Source organism: Octodon degus, unplaced genomic scaffold (genome assembly GCF_000260255.1).
Source record: "Octodon degus isolate 3935 unplaced genomic scaffold, OctDeg1.0 scaffold00086, whole genome shotgun sequence".
In the NCBI taxonomy this organism is placed as follows: Eukaryota; Metazoa; Chordata; class Mammalia; order Rodentia; family Octodontidae; genus Octodon; species Octodon degus.
The window spans coordinates 3,835,563-3,856,243 of NW_004524662.1; the positions used below are offsets into that span (position 1 = coordinate 3,835,563).

Here is a 20,681-nt window from a genome sequence, read left to right on the forward strand (position 1 = left end):
GAGCGGAGGCTGGCGGCGCCGAGGCCGGGGGGGCCCGGCCGGCCGCCCCCGCGCGCCCCGGGGACTGGCCCTCGCGACCGGGCGGGAGCGGGGGCAGAGCGTCGCCTCGGCGCGGACGCGGGAGGGAGGATAGCGCGAGCGTGGACAGATCTAGTTCTGAGTTAATAGTTGAAACTCGTTTTTAAAAATTAGTATTGCGCTGAGAACTTAGATCTCGAAGACTTTTGGGAGACTGTGCGTTAACGATGGTGTTTTAGAAGGTGCGTTTGCCAGATCGCCACAGCCGTCTCCACCCAAGTGAAAAGAAAAACAAAATTCTCTCCTCAGACAATAAAATTCTTAATCTTTGAAGTTTCCTGGCGGATGAGGGCGAGGAGGAAGCTGTTACACCTCTTTGGGAAGTGGGTGGTTCCCAAAAGCTGGTGGGAAGGAGCCTCGCCCTTGTGCGAATGCACCTTGTTCTGCGTTAGTGGCGTTGAGAGAGAAAACTGTTAGGTGCGGAAAACAGGGTACTTTATTGCTTCTTTTGCTTGTTAACAATTATAGACAATTCTCTTTTTAGATCATTAACATTTTCTGTCTGCTGCCCTCAACTTCTGTTTTGTTGACAACCAAACAGCGTTCTTGAATTGTGATTATAGTTTAAATGATCTTTAATTTATATAGAACTTGTTTTGATTTTTTTTTTTTTTTGGATGAAGAAATTGGAAATAAAAAGGAAAGTTAGTCTGCTTGAATCGACATGGCATTAATAGCATAACTGATTTTAGAGCCCAAGTACCTAAATTCTAGTTCAGTTGGCCTCAACTTGCCTTCCTAATTAGGGTTTGTGTTATAACTTGACTTATTTAGCAGAGTAAATAAGTACTGTATTTGAGGTGCATGTTCCTTTACACTGTACTGTGCTGTTTGCTCCTACTAACGGGTGCAGATATTATCACCAGTAACTCCGTGGATATAGATACTAGTTTTCATTGGGTTTAAAAAGTTAAGTAGTCATCTAGTTATGAGACGGCTGAGTCAGAGATGGAGTCCCTATTTTGTCTCCAGATTGTATTCTTCCTACATTTATGACAACTAATGTTTATCACAAGGAAATTGTAAAGCATTTAAATCCAGGCTAGCAATACAAAATGAAGCCCATTTTTTCAGGAAAATAAAAGCCTTTGAAATATGGTAGAAATGATGATCTTATTTTCATTCCACTTGGGAGTTAAGTCACTGAAGAAAAGATTGGGCCAAGAGAATGAGCTTACAAAGTCAATGTGTAAATGTAGATGCTGTATCACAGATAGTGGCAGTTTGAAATTGGACACTTAATGGAACTTGACACTTGTTTGGGACAAATGTAGGTTGGGTAAGTGCAAAGCTATGAAGTCAAATTTAACAGGCTTGAGATTTGCTAATTAAGTACAATTGTTCATTAGTGATAGTATAATTAAGAAATGGTTTATGTATACTTTAGCATAAAAGTTATTTTTTCCATCAGGAAGACATTCTGCATTAAGAGGTTGTTAAATTAATGAGATATTTTGTAGAGCCTAACTTCTTTGGTTTGAAAACAAAATAATTTTTTAAAAAGCTTTTTTTAGTAATTTTTAAATGGAATGTATAGGGGGGAGGTCAAGGGCATAAACATTTTCATTTTAATATGTTTAAGAACTTTGAAATTATGAGCATTCTGCTTTTAAACCCCAGGCCGGGTGAGTGGAGGTCCATACAGAAAGACTAACCTAAAGCAGTTCTCAGTCTACATTTTACCCAATGGGAGACAATTGGCAATATGGCAATGGATGTCTGAAGATACTATTTTACTAAACACTGACAATTGTGGGGCATTCTTTACACTAGTGCACCAGTGTTGCTAAACATCTTGTAATGCACATAATAATCACAAAATATTCTGTCCCTACTAGGCAATGATGTTGAGGTTTTCAAACCTATCAGAATACACAGCAAAAGATGGACCTCCAAGCGCTATCTTTTGTTTTAATGTTAATTAAATTGGATAAATTATTCTATCTACCAAACAGGTATTTCATTTACGGGTATCTCATTTTCTTGTTTTACAGAACCACTTTTAATTGAAAGTAGATGGAAGTGTTTAAATAAGGTAACCAAAGACTAGTTTGCAGAGTAGTTGAGCATTGGCAGTAACATAGGATTTTTGTCTGCTTTTTTTTTTTTTTTTTTAATTAATTTTATTCAGATGGGCATGGTGGTACATGCCTGTAATTCTAGTACTCAGCATGCTGATGCAGGAGGATTGCTGTGAGTTAGCCAGCATGTGCTACATAGTGAATTTAAGGCCAGCCTGAACTACACAGTAAGTCCCTGTGTCAAAAAAAAAAAGGGTAAATTTATTGGTAGATTTCAGATATACATAAAGTATTGTTCATAGTTTTGTTTTGAGATAGGGTCTCAGTAGAGTTTAGACTGGCCTTGGATTCTGAGATCCTACTGCCTCAGCATCCAGAGTACTAGGATTATAGGCATGCACCACCACATCTGACTTCATAGGGTTTTTATTTTATTTTATTTTTGAGAAAGAGTCCTGTTACAGACCCAAGGCCGGCCTGAAGCTCAGTCTTACTGCCTCAGCATCTTGAGTGCTGGGATCTGGGCAATAAGTACCACCATTCATGGCTAGGATTTTTATTTTTGTTTGGTTGATCTGCACTGTATTGGGCCAAACAAAACTCCCACTCAATTAAGGTATTTGTAGGAGAATTCACTATATCCAAATGTATAAGAACATAGTCAGAACATTTGTCCAGTGAAAACTTTTTCCTGGCACATGTTTCTTCTATAGGACAATTCCTATTAATCATACAACTTAACTCTGAAAAATTTGGATTTGTATCTGCTGTTTGTTAGTGCGTGCGTGCATGTATGTGTGTGTGTGGTTTGTAGAAACCAGAAGTTTTCTTTAAAAAGAAAAGCCTTGTTTCATGTATCCTTTTTATTGTTCTTCTGTTTTACTACTGAAAACCTTCAGATGATGGCAGTAAATTTGTTCATGTGAAATGACTAACGGTATTTGGCATATAGTGCATATTGACTCACTTTTAGTTTGCTTCTACTTAAAGTGGCAAGCTAGCAATTCGGTTCCTTGATTTAAAAATAAAAAGATGAATGTGTGTTTGGCTAAAAGTAGAATATTGTTGAATCACTCTTAACAGCTTTATTGAGATATAGTGTACAACAAAATTGCACATATTTAAACTATATGGTACAGTACTTTGACAAAAGTATATCTCATGAAACCATCATAATAGTCAATATTAAATTCATCCAGGCATACAAGATAAACGTAGCCAACATCTGCACGTGTATCTTAGTGCGAAAGCATGTAACATAACATGCGTAAGGCCCTAGGTATGAACTAACTTTTTTACACCACTTTAAAAAAAAGATAAACATAGTCAAAAATAAGCAAGACAATGAATGTAGCTATAGTTTTATGAAGTTTCCACACACCCCTTTACTCACTTCCTCCCATTTTTACTTGTCTTCCCTACTTGTTCCTACAGTTACTCTAAATTAGTTTGCATTGTGCAGAATTTTATATAAATGGAATTGTATAGTACAGTCTTTGTATTTCTTTTAGAGTCTTTATGTTTTAGCCTCTTTATTTAGAAATGAATCTTTATTTTGGTATTTATGTCAGTTCGTTGTTTTTTCTTGCTGAATAGTGCTCCATTATATGGGTGTACCATGGTTTTTCTGTTCACCTGTTGACTCCGGGGTGCGCTGAGAGGCAGTTGAGACTGAATGTGGTAGCATGTGCCTGTAATCCCAGCCCTTGGGAGGCTGAAAAAAAGGAAGGATCACTATGAGTCTGAGCTGTGTAGTGAGACCCTGTAGACCCTGTACTAAATACATAAAAATATATATATTCTTGCTTTTCTCTTGGATAAATAAATACCTAGAAGTAGGATGGCTGGATGATACAATAGTGGTATATTTAACTTTTTAAGAAATAAGTCTCAGTGTGGTGGTGCATGCCTGTAATCACAGCACTTGGGAGGCTGAGGCAGGAGGATCATCGTGAGTTTGAAACCAGCGTGAGACCCTGTGTCAAAAAGAAATTTTTTTTTTTTTTAAATGTATTTGGTTTTCGCAGAGTCTCACTACACAGCTCGGACTCATAGTGATCATCCTGCTTTCAGCCTCCCCAGCACTGAGATTACCGGTATGCACCACTATGCCCAGTCTTGGTGGCTGGCTCAGCCTTCCCTGGGAAGTGGGGCTGGCATGCCAGGGATCAAACTGCAGTCCCTGTTCTTGCTTGCCTAAGCTTATCTAAGCAGGTGCTTTAGTCTGCTGAGCTATTTCCCCAGCCCCTAATTTTTTTTTAAATAGGATTTTGTATTATCGACATTGATAAGGTCCAGTCCCTTCATATGTTTGCCAGCACTATTCTATATGTCTTAATTTCAGCTACTGTAATGTACTTGTTATAATTCATATTTTCTTGATGTCTAGTAATGCTGAGTATCTTTCCTTATGCTTATTTGCCTTTGTGTGACTTTGATGCAGTTTCTATTCGAATATCTTTCCTGTTTTTGAATTGTGTTTGCTTTCTTACTCAACTTTTGAAAGTTTTTTATATTCCGAGTATAATTTTTTGACTGCTTTAACAATGCTGGGGATAAAAGGCAGGGCCTCGCATTCTAGGCAAGTTGCTCCACCACCGAGCTACATTCCCAGCCTGTGCACATCAGTATTTTATCGTATGTCTGATTTGCGAAGATTATTTTTCCCCCAGCTTGAGATTTGTTTTCACTCTCTTAATTTTATTTTTTTTCAACTTACGAAAAGGAAAGGTTTATTTTGGCTTGTATTATTCTTTTAACATTTTCACTGAAGGAGTAGGAATGTAGTCTTGGTTATATTTAAGTCCACATACTAACTTTTTTTCTGTAGAACTTTTTTGGTGGGTACTTTCAAATACTTTGCCCAAGGTCACAAATACCTTGCCTTAAGGTCACAAACATTTTTGTTCATTCTCTGTTCTGTTGTCTTTTTTGTCTTTCCAGTATTAGAGATTAAACTCAGGGCTTTCACACTGAGCCATATCATTAGTCCTTTTTATAATTTTGAGGGCCATGTCTTACAAAGTAGCTTGGGTGGGACCTGAACTCATCATTTTCCTTCCTTAGAATTAAAGACATATGCAACAGTGCCCAATTTTCTGAAAGTTTCATAGTTTTGGGGTCTTTAGGCAAAAAACCCATCTTGCATTTACTTTGTAAGTGTGGTATAAAGTGAGAATTTTTTTTAATATATATTTTGCATGCAGGTCTTTACTTGTTCTAGCACCATTTGTTGAAAAAAAAGACTGACTGAGTTGCTAGAAATTGGTTGTCTAAGTTGTTTGGGCTTCTTTCTTTCTTTCTTTTTTTATTTTTTTCATTTTTGAGACAGGGTCTCCCTGTGCTGTTCAAGATGGCCTTGAGCTCACTTTGTAGCCCAGGCTGGTCTTGAACTAGCAGTGATCCACCTGCCCAGGCTGGTCTTGAACTCAGTGATCCTCCTGAGTGCTGGGATTACAGGTGTGCACCACTATGCCCGTTTTAGGCCTATTTTTGAACTCGACATTTTGTGTCAGCAATCTGTTTGTCTGTTCTGGTGCCAATAAGCACTGTGTTTTCATTTTCTTGACTTTATTTCTCCAACCTTTGTTCTTCATTTTCAAAAGTGAAATTAAGGGCCAACCAAATAGCTCAGCAGATTAAAGTGCCTGCAAGCAGGTGGGGGGGGGGCGGGGTTTGATCCCCTGGCCTGCTGTGCTGGCCCTGCCCCTAGGGCACGCTGAGACCACTGTTGAGACTGGGAGTGGTGGCACATCTCTATAATCCCAGCTCTTGGGAGGCTGTGAACAGGTGGATCACTATGAATCCAATCTAGTAGTGAGACCCTGAAAACCCTGTAGACCCTTCCCTAAAATAAAAAAATAAAAATAAAAAACTTTTATTAGGGCCGGGGAGATAGCCCAGTAGAATAAGCACTTGCCTGACAAGTGCAAGGTCCTGAGTTAAATCCCCAGTACCACAAAAAAAAAAAAAAAAGCAAAACCAAAAAGTGAAATTAATGTGTTTCTCTTTTCTTCATTTTATTCTTTATTTTGCAGTACTAAGTGCTTTATATTTCCCTGTGTATTTGAGATTAGCTAATTTTCTAAATAAAACAAAAGTATGCTGAGATATTTGACTGGGATTATGTTGAATCTGTGTATCAGTCTAGGAAAACTTGACAGTGCAGTGCCCTGACCTATGAACAAAATGTGTTTCTCCATTTACTTAGGACTTTCTTGAGTTTCTTTCACCTACGTTTTGTAGTTTTCAGTGTATAAGTCTTACACATCTTTTGTCCATTTTGTCAGATTTGTCCCTAAATATATTTTCTGCTTTTACCTTTCTTTTTTTGTGTGTGTGGCCTCAAATTTGTGATCTCCCTGCATCAGCTTCTTGAGCTGTTGGTATTACAGGTATATGCTCCCATTCCTGGCAGCTACTTTTGAAGCTCTTCTAAAGTGAGATTTTTATTTTGTAGCTAATGTAGGCAAATACAGTGAGTTTCATATGTTAAGCTTGTATCTTGCATCCTACTCTTGTTGTTTTGTTTTGTAGTTGGTTTGAGACAGGATCTTACTATGCAGTTCAGGCTAGTTTTGTACTCACTGTGTGACACAGACTGGCTTTGAATTCACAGTGATCCTTCTGCCTCAGCCTCCCAAGTGCTGAGATTACAGTTCTACAGGTGTGTGCCACCATACCTGGCTTTGTAACCTTGTATCTTTATGTTTTATTCTATGTTTTTTGCAGTACAGGGGATTGAACTCAGGCCTTTGTGCTTGCCAGGCAAGCACTTATTCAACTGAGCTATCTCCCCAGCCCATTAACCTTGTTAAACTCACGTTAGTAGTTTTTGTTTTGTTTCTATGAATTTCACTGATTTTTTTTTCATTTAGAGAATTTTGTCCACAAATCTGGATGCTTTTTTCCCCCCTTTTCATGCCTTGCAATGTCTTACATGGTGTGAATATATGTGATAAGACAGTCTTGTTTGCAGTCCTAGGGGTCAAGTAGTTTTTTTCCTTGCAAAAACCGTCGGCTCACCCAAGGGCCAGTGGAAATTTATTGATTTTTTTGTTGTTGTCCTTTTTTATATTTCCCGAAGTGGCTTTTCCTTGCAAAATGCCTGACATGATGCCAGAGGGGAACAAACCTGGGAGTGAAGGCTCCAAAGGAGTGGCCCAGGGACTTAAGTACAAACTGGAAGGGAGGCAGAGTGCGGATGGGACAAGCGAGACAGCACAAGGGACATGGCTTCTTAGGTAGAGACCAAGTTTGTTTTCTGCAGGAAGAAGCTGTGCCAGAGGGCAGATGGCCAGGATCCCTGGCTGAGCAGGGGGTGAGCAGAACAGCCCCCAACCCTGGGGTGCACCCATATTCCCCAGAGAAGGGGCAGGGATGAGGCTCTGCCCGCTTCGGCTCTAAGCAATAGGAGGAAAAATAAACCAGATGTGCTGCCTCAACAAAAGGGGGGTGCTGGCAGAATGAGGGTTAAGGCTGGTGCCTGTCCTCTGGCATGGTGGGCCTTCCGCCTCCACAGAGGGCCACGGTGGGCAGGCAGCACATGGGCCTGGCTCTGGCAGGGCAAGGGGTGGCAGGAGCAGGCTCCCTCTGGGCTCAAGACACAGGCCGAGTGCAGCCTCCCGCCCACCTGCCCTAGCTGCGCTCAGACCCTACTGCAGCTGGACGACCTGAGCTGTGAATGTAGGAGTGGGGGGGGGAGGCAAGGGAAAGGGTGGGTTGCTGGGCTCCTGTACCCCATACCAGTCCTGAGGTCCAGCCCAGGGCCCTAGATCCGATCCCAGGCCTTAGTTGCCCTGACTACAGTCCTGACCCGAGGTGCTGACTGCAGCTGGGGATAGCAGAAGCCAGGGAGGCCTCAGCTCTTGGGAAGGGGTAGAGAAAGAAAAGAAACCCAGTACAGCATACATGGGGAAGGGGAGACAAGAGGAGTCCTTGTTCCAAAGGAAGGCACACATAGGGGCTGAGGAGATAGCTCAGTAGAATAAGTGCTTGCCTGGTAAGCGCAAGGGCCTGAGTTCAATTCCCTGTTCTGCAAAAAAAAAAGGAAGGCACACAGTGGGGCATCTTTCCAAGGTACCTAGAGGCAGCAATAAGAGCAGCCCCCATCCTTGCCCTTGCCACAGGTCCTCCCTTGGGGACCCTGACAAAGCCAGGGCTCAGAACAGCAGGCAGATAGGCCAGAGGGAGATGGGGAACCCAGGACACCTCAAAGCCACAGACTCAAATGCCCAGGAGAGGAAGGAGGCATCATCTGGAGAAGGTGTCCTCTCCTGTTCCATCCTAAGTGCCCCTCCTAGCAACAGCCACCACCAGCTGGCTTCACAGGGGTGCTGTCAATCTTGAGGTTGGGCCGTTCTCCTCCTGAGGCTGCCCCAGTCCCCATCCGCTTTTTGATCTCAGCAGCCATAGTCATGAAAGCTTGTTCGACATTGGTGGCATTCTTGGCACTTGTCTCTAGGAAGGGGATGCCCAGAGAGTCTGCAAACTCCTTGGCTGTGGTGTTTTTCACTACCTTCTTGGTGGTGAGGTCACTCTTGTTGCCCACCAGGAGCTTATTGACATTCTCACTGGCATAGCGGTCTATCTCCTGCAGCCACTGCTTCACGTTGGCATAGGATTCCTGGTCGGTGCCATCATACACCACGATGATGCCATGAGCACCCCGGTAGTAGCTGAAAGTGATGGTCCGAAACCGTTCCTGACTAGCTGTGTCCCATATCTGAAGTTTGATGGTTTTGCCATCCAGCTCAGTGGTTCAGATCTTGAAGTCCACCCCAATGGTGCTGATGTGGCTCTCTGTATATGTGTCATCAGCAAACCGCAGAAGCAAGCATGACTTGACCACACCCGAGCCACCAATCAAAAGCAGCTTAAATAGGTAGTCATATTCGGGGTTCAGGGTGGCGGCGGAGGCCCACTTGGTCGCTCCCAGTCAGCTGTGCTCCGCCCAAGTAGTTTTTTATGATGCAGTCTAATGTTAACTTGAAGGTTTTTTCTTTATCTTTTTTTTTGCAGAGCCGGGGATTGAACTCAGGCCCTTGTGCTTGCCAGGGAAGCGCTTATTCTATGGAGCCATTTCCCTGGCCCTAACTTGGAAGTTTTTATAGCTAGATACACTTACAGGTTGAGAAATTTTTATTTTGTTTCTACTTTGCTAAGACTCATCGGGAGTGGATGTTGGAATTGTAAAGTAGCTGTTTCTATTGGGTTGAACAGTGTTTTGTTTTTTGTTTGTGTGATGGATTATATGCACTGACCTTATTTTTGCAGTGTTGATATCTACCTTGTGCATGCTAGGCAAGCTGTTTACCACACTGAGCTGTTTCCCTGTCCTTTAACTGAGTTGTTTTTTTTTGCTCCGAATGCCTTCAGGGCAGGATTGGCTGGCTTGAGTTGTGGGGATCGAACCACAGCAACCTGAGCCTGACTGCTTTGTTGAAGCAGCCACTTAAAGAACTGAGCTAAGGGGCAGGCCCCCCCTTTAACTGAGTTTTAAAAGTCAACTTTATTTCCTAGTATTAGGCTGACATTGATGTATTGTCTTTTTTATGTACTGGTGGGTTTGAATTGCTAAAGCTTCATGGTTTTTTAAATGTTCATGAGGGGTATTGGTCTGTATTTTTGTTTTCTTGTAATGTTTTTATTTTAATACCAGTTAATGCAGGCATCATAACATAAGTGGGCAGTTTTTCTAATCTTTTTTCAATTTTCTGTAAGTGTTCACATGGAACTGTTATTAGTGCCTATTAATTTTCAAATACTTTGTTTCAATGTTTATATTTTTTATCAAATGTATTCCCTGTATTATCCTCTCCATCTTATTCCTTTTGTGTGTGTGTGTGTGCGCGTGCACGTGTGCAGTACCCGGGATTGAACTCGGGACAATGCACTTGCCAGGCAAGTGCTTATCTTTTGAATTTTTGTTTTGTTTTTGAGACAGGCTAGCACTTTGTAGTCCAGGCTTGCATTAAACTCACTACGCCGCCCAAGCTGGTCTTGAACTCTTAGCAATCCTGCTTCATCCTCTTTTTTTTTTTTTTTTTTAACTGTATTTTTTTAGTTGAATTGTTTTTGAGGGTAGAGGTTTTGTGTTGTTGTTGTTCATTTTTGTTTTTGTTTTTGGTGCCAAGGACTGAACCCAGGCCTTTCAGCTTCCTAGGCAAGCATTCTACTGCTGAAGCAAATCCCCAGCCCCCTGCTCCAGCCTTTTTAAATACTAGGTTTACAGATATGTGCCACTGTATAGGGCCTATTTCTTTCCCCTTGGCTAATAATAGTTTTCCTTCTATTTTCATGTCATCTTTTTTAGATTCCACTTAATAGAACATGCAGATTTGTCTTTCTGAATCTGGCTTATTGTGCCCTACATGGTGATCTCTAGGTCTATTTTCTTGCAAATGACCAAACTTTGTTTTCTTTGCAGCTGAATAATACATACCATCTCTTCTTTTCTTTTTTAACTGTGAATTGAACTCAGGACCTTGTGCTTGCCAGGCAGGCACTTGTGCTGCTGAGCTGTCTTCCCCGGCCCATACCACATTTTTCTTATCCATTCATTCATCTGTTGATGGGTACCTAGATCTTGGATATTGGTTCCAGATCTTGGATATTGTGAATGGTGCCCCTCCGCCACAGTGAGTATGTAGGTATCCCTGTGTAGTATGCTAACTTTAATTTCTTTAGGTATCTACCAAGGAATGATATAGCTGAATTGATTTAGTTTCTTGAGGACCATCCACCCTAATTTCTATTTTATAGTATTGTTTTTTGTATTCCTCATAGTCATTCTGTCAAGGTTTAGAAGGAATCTCAGTGTGGCTTTTCATTTCACTAATGGCTAAAGGTGTTGCACATTTTGTCATATACTTGTTGGCCTTTTGTACTTCTTTTGAGAAGAGTCTGTTCAATTCAATTCATTTGCCCCTTTACAGATTGGACTGTTTGGTTGGGGAGCGGTTATTTGAGTTCTTCGTATATTCTAACCTTTACTTTTTCTTTTATGCTGCTGGGAACTGAGTAAGGTTTTTATATACTCTATAAAAATTAACCTTCTGTTAGAAGTATAGCTGGTAAAGGTTTTCTTCCTTTCTATAGGCTATTTGTTTTTGTTGTTTGCCTTACTGTTCAGAAACTTCTTTTTGGTACCAGAAATCAAACTCACGATTTTGGCTGGTTAGGCAGATGCTGTGCTGCTGAAGTATATCCCTGTCCACAAAAATGTTTTAATTTGATGTAGTCCCATATTTTGATTCTTGCTGTTATTTCCTTTGCTACTGGAATCTTATCCCAGAAGTCTTTGCCTGTGTCTGTGGCTTCAAGTGTTCCTTCTATATTTTCTTCTATCATCTTCAAAGTTTCCTTCGTAGGCCTTTGATCCATTTTGAATTGATTTTTATACAGAGTGAAAGATAAGAATCTTGTTTAAATCTTCTACAAGTGAATATCCATGTCTCCCAGAACCATTTGTTAAAGAGGTTTTCTTTTCTCCTTTGTATGTTTTTGGCTTCTTGTTCAGAGTCAGGTGACTGTAGTTGTGCAGGCTTGTCTGTGTTTTGTACCAGTACCATGCTGTTTTTTAACTAAAGCTTTATAGTATATTTTGAAGTAATTGGGTATTGTGATGCCTCCATCTTTGCTGCTTGCTTGCTCGGAATTGTACTCGGGCATAACGCCTGCCTGGCAGGTGCGAGGTCCTGACCAAAAGAGAAAAAGAATTGCTTGGCTATTCTGGATCCTTTATGTTTCCATATTAACTTTAGGATTATTTTCTAGTTCTATGAAGAATGTCATTGAAATTTTTATAGGGGTTGCATTGAATCTGTAGATCATTTTAGTAATGTAGCCATTTTAAACTATTGTATCAATTTGTGAACATGGGAAGTCTTTTCATCTTTTAGTGACATCTTCAGTTTCTTCTTAAATTTTAATTATAGAGGTGTTTATATACTGATTCCTAGGTATTTATTTTAGTTTGAATTAGAATGGGATTGGTTTCCTATTACAAATGGAACTGTTTTTCCTGTTTTCTCAGCTAGTCCATTGTTGGTGTATAGAAAAGCTGTTCACTTTTTTAGTGTTGATTTTATATCTACTACTTTGCTGAATTTGTTTATCAGCTTGAAAGTCACTTAGTGTACTCTTTAACTGGGGGACCATATGTCTGCAAATGAGAATAATTTGACTTACTATTATTTCTTTCTCTTTTGCCTAGTTCCTGTAGTTAAAGTTTCAAATATTTTATTGAATAGGGATGGTAACAGTGAGCTGCCTTGCCTTGTTCCTGGTTTTAGAGGAAGTGCTTTCAGTTTTTCCCCATTCGGAATGATGTTGACTGTTAGTCATATATGGCCTTTACCATATGGAGGTGTGCACTTTCAATATCTAGCTCTTCCTGGCCTTTTATCATGGATGAATATGGAATTCTGTTGAAGGCTCTTTCTGCATCATTTGAAATGGTCATGTGATTTTTATCCTTGCATATGCTTATGGGTTTACAACACTTATTGATTTATGTATGTTCCACCATATCTTTGTCCCTGGAGTAAAACTCAGTCATGGTGTATGATCATTTTAATGCAATTTTTTTGTTTGTTTGCTTTTTGTTTTTTATGGCGGAATTGGAGATTGAACTCAGGCCCTTGCGCTTGCCAGGGAAGTGCTTGCCCTATGCAATGTTGAAATTTGTTTATGAGACTCTATTTTGCATTACGTTTATCAAGGATATTGGTCTATAGATTTTTATCTAGGGGTAGGGGTCTTTCTTTGGCTTGGTATCAGGGTGATACTGACATTATAGAATGAGTTTGGAAGTATTCTTGCCCTTTATTTTATGGAAGGGTTTGAAGAACGTTGATGCTATTTCTTTTATAAAGGACTAGTAAAATTCAGCCTGTGACCCCATCTGGTCCTGGGCTTCATTTGTTCGGAGACTTTTTATTACTGCTGCTTAAAATCTGATTGCTTGCTATTAATCTATTTATATTCTTTGTATTCTCTTAATATAGTTTTGGCAGGTCATTTGGATATAGGAATTTATTTGGTTGGTTTTTTTTTTTTATATTTTCAAGTGCTTTAGAATGTAGGTATTCAAATAGTTCCTAATAGTCCTCTGGATTTCAGTGGTGTCTGTTGTAACATCCTCTTTTATGTCTAATTGAGTTGATTTGAGTCTTTTTTTTTAGTTTGGCTAAGAGTTTGGCTTTTTAAACAACCAACTCTATTTCATTGATTCATGTGTTGTTCTTTTAGTCCATTAATTTTAGCGCTGATCTTTATTAATTTTTTTTATTCAGTGGGGGTTGGTTTTGGTTTATTTTTGTTTTTCTAAGTCTTCGTTATTTATTTAGCGTATGGTCCACAGGGTCTCACTACACAGATGGACTCATAGTGATCCTCCTATTTTCAGCCTCCCAAGCGCTGGGATTATAGGTACATGCTACCATGCCCAGTCTCAATCAGCATCATCCCGGGGGCTGGGCTGGCAGGGCATACCTGGGATCAAATCCCACTCCCTGTCCATCTAAGCAGGCACTGCTGAGCTATCTGGCCTGCCTCCAAGTCTTTGTCATTTATATGAGATCTTTCTCAGTTTTTGATATAGGCACTCAAAGCTATAAACTTTCCTCTATTAACTGCCTTCACTGTATCTCAGAGTCTGGTACATTGTATTTCCATTTGATTCTAGTTGCACTACATCCCTAGCCTTATTTTAGCTTTTTTTTTTTTTTTTTACAAATACAAAATTTGCATTAAAAATACTGTAGACACAATTAGTGGGAGTATACCTGGCAAGGCAGGCTAGAATATTCTTAGTTTACACGGGTATTGAAAGAAACAATTTTCATGGAGCCCAGCCCCCCTTTGCTTTGCAGAAGTCATCACTGTGTGTAACATTTCAAGGGGAGATGAATTGCTTCTTTTCCTTAAGACATCTTGAGAAATCTCCTGGATAGGATCACCAAGAATATTACTGGGTTTCTGGGGGGTATTTGGGCTCCTAGAGATTCTGTCCAGGTACTTCTTGTCCCTGTGCATTGTATGCGAGCAGTATTTAACTTTTTTAAATTTTTACCGGGACTCACAACTGAGTTTGCCTTGAATCTCAGAGGAGACTTTGTGCTTGGACTTGTCATCACTATTGGAACTGTTGAGACTTTGATGACTCATAGCAGTGAATTAAATGTGTTTTACATAAAGTGATACACATGAATCTTTTGGTAGGCAGGAATGTTAGGGGTAGATCTAGATGTGCCCCAAAAGCTTCATGTACTTCTAGTTATGGTTTTTGAAAGATCATTGAGTTATTAAGGTGTTAGGAGGAAGGTGCTGGTTCAAAGCACTGGTAGTGTGACCTGGAAAGACAAACATCTTTTGCAGGCTCATCTCTTTCTCCTTCCTTCAGTATAATCTATATAACACAAAAAGCTTTCCTCTACCCAGGCTCCTCTGCCTGGAGTTTTCTGCCTTGGAGCCAGCCTTCCATGGTGTGTAACCATGAGACAAAGTAAACCTTTTCTTTTTTATATTTTAGTACAGGGACTACAGGATCTTACTACACAGATCGGACTCATAGTGATCCTCCTGTTTTCAGCCTCCCAAACACTGGGATTACAGGCATGCACCACCATGTCCAGTCTCAATCAGCAGTGCCCCAGGCGCAGGGCTGGCATGACATAGCACAGCGCGGCACGCTGGGGATCGAATCCGGGTCCCTATGTCTAAGCAGGCACTTTAGTCTGCTGAGCTATTTGGTCAGCCCAATAAACCTTTTCTTTAAGTTGAAGTGGGTAGGTATTGTGTCTGAGATATGAGAAAGCAACTAAGGTAAATGAAGCATAATTGTATGCATGTATCAAATGTATAATGATCCAATCAGTATAGTTAAAACTTTCATATCTTTAAATATTTATTGTTTTGTGTTGGGTTTCATAAGACTCATCTCTAGTTTTTCATAAAATATATAATAAATTGTTGTAAACTAAGCTCACCAAAAAATGCCATACAGTAAATTATTTTTTGTAACTGTATTTTGGTACCGATTGACTAGCCCTTTTCTGTCCCCTCTTCTCTATCCCCCCTAGATAATAGTAGACAGTATTTAACTCCATTTCAATGAAATCAACTTTTTAAAGCTTCCATATACAGACGAGAACATACCTGTTTTTCTTTGCCTGGCTAACTTCATTTACTGTAATGTCCTGTAGTTCCATCTGTGTTGCTAAAAAATTTCAAAATTTTACTCTTTTGTATCAATCAGTGTTTCATTGTTTCGTTTCTTAGTAATCCACTGATGGACAAACAACTTAGATGATTTTAAGTGATTCAATATGTTGATTTGTCTTTGGATATATTCTTGGTAGTGGGATAGCTGGCTTATATGGTATTTCTGTTTTCAGTTCTTAGAGGAATTTCTGTATTATTTTCTATAATGGCTACATTAATTTATATTCCAACCAATGACATACAAATATTTCCTCCTTTTAATTTTTATTGATTTTATTTCCTTTGGATATACTTGTGTCTTAGTTTTCTCTTGTTGCTGAGGCAAAGTACCCAACATCCAAAGTTAAAGGGACAGTCATAGTTTGTAGAGGTTTCAGCACATAATTGGCTGGCTCCAAGGTGGGGTAGTATGGCAGAGAGGTATTGCAGAGACAGTTTATGGCTTTGAGGCAGGGTCTCATTAAATTGCCCAAGCTGGACTTGAACTTGTGATTGTCTTGTTTCAGGTTTCCAGAGTACTGGGATTACAGGTGTGTGTCACTGTATTTGACCAGTTCTGAGAATTTTAGAATTTCTTCTCTGATTTTGTTAATGAGCCACCGATTGTTTACAACTGAATTATTCAGGGGCTGGGGATATAACTCAGTGGTATAAGTGCATGCCTGGCCAAGCACAAAGTCCCAAGTTCTGTTCCAACCACTGCCAAAAAAACAAAACAAAACAAAAAACAGTTGAGCTGAATTGTTCAGCACACGTGCCTATCTGGCAAGCACAAAGTCCTGAGTTCAATTCCTGCTATCAAAAAAAAAAAAATTTTTTTTTTTAATTATTCAGTCTTCATGTGTTTGTGTGGTTTCTGTAGTTTCTGTCTTGATTTCTAGTTTTACTCTATTATGATTTGGACAAAATGCAAGGACTTCTTTTTCTTTTCTCTTAGTACCTGGGATTGAACTCAGGACCTAGTGTTTGCTAGGCAGTCGTTTATGCCATTGAGCTCTCTTCTCTGATTTTTTTTTAATATATATATTTGTTGTTGTTGTTTTTTAAATTATTTATTTATTTGTGTGTGTGTGTATGTGTGTGTGGCCAGCTCAGCCCACCAGGGGGCAGGGCTGGCTGGCATGTGGTGCTGGGGAATTGAACCGCGGTCCCTCTGCTTTGTTAAGCTTGTTCTAAGTAGGTGCTTTAGACCACTGAGCCATCTCACCAGCCCTAATATATATATTTGTTAAGGCTTGTGTTATAGCCTAAAATGATCTATTTGGAAAACGTTTATAGTAATAAGAATGTATATTATATAATTGTTGGATGGATATTCTGTAGACATTTGTTACATCTGTTTGATCCATGATGTAGTTTTTTTTTTTTTTTTTTTTCCATGATGTAGTTTAATTCTTAGGTTTATTTACCTTTTGATGAAAGTGGATGTCAGACTTAGCCAGTATTGTATTGAGACCTGTCAGCTTTGTCAGATTATCAGTATACCTACTCCTGCTTGCTTTCAGATTTTGTTTAGATGGAGTAATATTTTGTCCTTCAACTTTCATTCGGTATATATCTTCAGTAATGAGGTGTATTTCTTGTAGGCAGCAGATTTGGGCCTTGTTTTTTAATCCAGTCTGCCAGTCTATCTGTAATTGGAGAAGTAAGCATTTATTTATTTGATACAAGGTTTCACTGTGTAGTTCAGGCTCACTTCAAACTCACTGTGTATCCCCAGATTCTTCTGTCTTACCTCCCAAATGCTGAGATACAGGCATGTGCCACCATACCCTGCTAAGACTATTCACATTTAGAGTTATTGTAGAAAGGTACTCACTCATCCATATCATTTTGTTGCTTTTCTAATGTTTGTTTCTTTGCTAATTGTCAGTATCTTATTTATTCCTACTTTGTGTGTAAATTCCTTGAAACATCTTTTGCAGGGCTGACTTAGTGATCATTAATTTCTTTAGCTTATTCTTATCTTGGAAAGTATTTCTCTTTAATTTTTTTTTTTTTTTTTTTTTTGCAGAACCAGGGATTGAACTCAAGCCCTTATGCTTGCCAGGCAGGCGCTTATTCTACTGAGCCATCTCCCTATCCCCTTAAATTTTGAAGGTTAGCTTGTTGGCTATAGCAATCTAGGTTGGTGATTATTTCTTTGAGGGCTTTAAATACCTCATCCCATATTGTGCTAGCCTTTAAGGTGTTGCAGAGAAGTCTACTGAGTTATATTCCCCAACCCCTATATTTGGGATTCTAAATGCTTACTATATATGGATGTCTGTAGTTTTCACAGGATTTGGGACATTTCCTACTATTATCTTACTTGATTTTCTTTGCAGTTGGTCTGAACCTTGGTACCCTCTGTCTGTACCAACAATTCATAAGTTTGGTCTTCGTTCATAGTTTTTTTGTGCTTTGTAAAATTAATTAGTGTCTACTCCCTTGTTTGGTTTTATTTTGTTATTAGACTTACTACACTTTTCATTTTCAAGATGTTTGATTCTTCAGAATTTCTTTGTTGCTTTTCCTTCCTACTTTACATTGTCTTCCTTAATTCGCTCCTGTTTATTTCTATTATCTTTCAAATCATTAATATTCAAAGTCAGTCTTTTGAATGCCTTGATTATTTCATACACTTTGGTAGCTTTCTATTAAGCTCTGCCAGGTGACAGATATTTGAAGGAAACATGTTGCCTTTTTCATACTGATGTGTTTCCACATTGAGATTTGTGCATCTATTAGGATATATATCTCTTCTACTTTTATTTGAAGGTTTTCTTAGCCCACTCTTCTTTTGAGGGTTTGATTCCCTGGCAATCACTCAGAGTGTGGCAAACCACAGTAGTAATGATTGCACAAAGACAAACCAATTAAAAGCAATAACTATACCACCATTAATAATAGAAAATAATATTAAAAAGTAAAGGCTAAAAATAGATACTGGGGGCCAGCAGGATGGCTCAGTGGAATAAGCACTTCCCTGGCAAGTGCAAGGGCCTGAGTTCAATCCCTGGTTCCGCAAAACAAAAAAAAAGAAAAAAGAGAAAGAAAACCATCGCAGAGGGGAGACAGATCCCAATAAGTAAGGCTGTTGAAAATCCTACAGCTACCGAGATTCAAGATGTGTGCTCAGCAATTGGACTTAATGCAGTTATCGAGAAAAATAAGATGTACTCTAGGGAATGGAATCGTGATGTTCAATACAGAGACAGAGTCTGAGTCCAGCTGACGCAGGAAGATGGCAGCCTCAGTCTGGGGCAGTTCCCATCACTTAGTAAGTAATGTTGTATGCAGCAGAAATGATACCTAAGCTAAAAACCAGGACACAGAAAACAGGAGGTGTGACCCAAATCTTCAGCAAGGAGAGGGAAGTGAAAAAGGAAAAGGGAAGAAGAAGTGATCGGCTGTGAGCATCAAGGGGGCAGCCCCTCTGCCGGGACAGGGTGGTGGCATCTTCATCACTTTTCTTTTGCATCAGTTGCCTGAACTACACATTTGTACCGTCTTCATCATCGGAGTTGACTGTAAAATGAGTCCATCACAGTAGATCACAGTGGAAATTAGCATCTAGCTTTTATGCAATATAAAAGAAAAATATTTCTTTTGATGAAGAGTTTTTGTGTAAAAGTATTTTTAAATGGACAGTGGACTTCCAGAAGTTATTGGAAATCAATCTGTCCTCTGTGTAAGGATGTATTTCAGATAAATAAATTTAGTATTATTTGAAATACACATTTTGTTCACCTTTTAAGTTAAAATTTTAAACTGCCAAAAAAAAAAAAAAAAAGGAAGGTGAGGGAAAAAAAGAAAAAGGGAAAAAAATCTAAAGAATAAAAATATGAATAGATAAAAGTAACAAAAAAATAAAAATGAAGAGGAAAAAACTCTTAAACTACTCAGCCATAAAGAAGGATAAACTTGACATTTTTATGGGTAAATGGATGCAACTTGAGACCATACTCATAAGTGAAATAAATTAGACTCACATGTATAAACATTGTTATGGGGCTGGTGAGATGGCTCAGTGGTCTAAAGCACCTACTTAGAACAAGCTTAGCAAAGCACAGGGACCGCGGTTCAATCCCCCAGCACCACATGCCAGCCAGCCCCACCCCCTGGTGGGCTGAGCTGGCCACACACACACAAATAAATAAAATTTTAAAAAACAAAAAACATTGTACTGTCTCCCAGGTGAGAATAACTGAAAGAATAAATAAAGTCTGAAGTGTACAATTAAAAAAAACCTTTAAAGAAGAAATATTAATCTAAAAAATTCCTTCACATCAGGGTGTTTGGATGAGTATCCAGGACCTGTTGTAATCTACCAGATACAAGGAAGGGATAGTGAGTTGCATCTGGAGTCTGTTGTGTTTACACACCACTGAGCTGCTGCTATCCCCCACTAGTGTTGTGGTCTTTGGGATCCTGAGGTTCTCCCTTGCTTCAGAGGTTCCTTTCTGTCTAAAGCTGTAGATGTTGCAGATGCCCAAGGAAAGTCTGTTCGTGATCAAGTTGGTGAGTGGGGAAGTCAAACAAACCACTGAATTCTGTGCTGAGCAAGAGGAGTCGGGCTCTTCACAGGGCTGGATCCCACTGCTTTCAGAGCCAGCCCTTTTGGAAACCATATGTGACCATCTTGGCTCCTCTCCATGGAGGGCAGTGCGGCTGACCACTGTTTCTCCATAGCTCGAGGTCCCTCCCCACTGCTAAAACTTCCCCGGGAATCTGTTTCTAGCCCTCCCTTTCACCACTCTCTCCTGTGGCTGTGCCCCACCCAAGCACTGCAGTAGGGTGATCCCAGTGTTCCAGAAGTATGATTATTTTGTGACTTCTGATTCCTGCACAACTCAGTCTTTAACAAGAAAAACACTTTTTTTTCAGAGTGCCCTTTCACAGTGGCTCCTGAGTATACCATCCCTAGATAAGCAAGAGCTGCTTTGGATTTCTTCTCCAAGGCTGGCCTGCTGTGAGGAAGTAAAACCCTTGCACTAAAGGTGCAGCTTCTGATAACAATAGGCTTTTTCCTGCAGCTCACACTGCCAGCACATTATGTTGCTGAGGTTCCTCTGTGGGCTTAACCTTGTGCCTGTCTGCTTCTCTTCCTTACCCAGGAGCCAAAGGTAGTGTTTTACACTACTTCGTTCTTTTCTCTGTTTTCTGTTTCTCTGTGATTTTTTTTTTTTTTTTGCTTTCGTTTTGGCTCTTCATTGATTCCCGGAGTGCTCTTTCTCTTTGGCAAGTGTGTATATTTTTAGCAGTTGTAGTGCCAGGTGCTACAGATGCTGTGATCTGGTGGGTTTAACTTCTCCATCTAGATCACAATATCCATTTTTTCTTCAGTGAGCATTGCTTTGTTTTTCAATAAAC

The 20,681-nt window shown here is 39.7% G+C and overlaps 1 protein-coding gene and 1 pseudogene across 10 annotated transcripts in view; one reads left to right on the plus strand and one right to left on the minus strand.

Annotated features, from left to right (window-relative positions):
• The window catches only part of Ralgapa1 (Ral GTPase activating protein catalytic alpha subunit 1), a 263,481-nt gene that overhangs the window by 512 nt on the left and 242,288 nt on the right, over nucleotides 1-20,681 (plus strand). The window lies entirely within an intron of this gene.
• Nucleotides 8,352-11,771, minus strand: LOC105742946 (annotated as a pseudogene). The gene is made up of 2 exons (XR_001117203.2): nucleotides 11,669-11,771; nucleotides 8,352-9,029 (listed from the first exon to the last, which is right to left on the minus strand). The product of XR_001117203.2 is annotated as a ras-related protein Rab-1B pseudogene (transcript).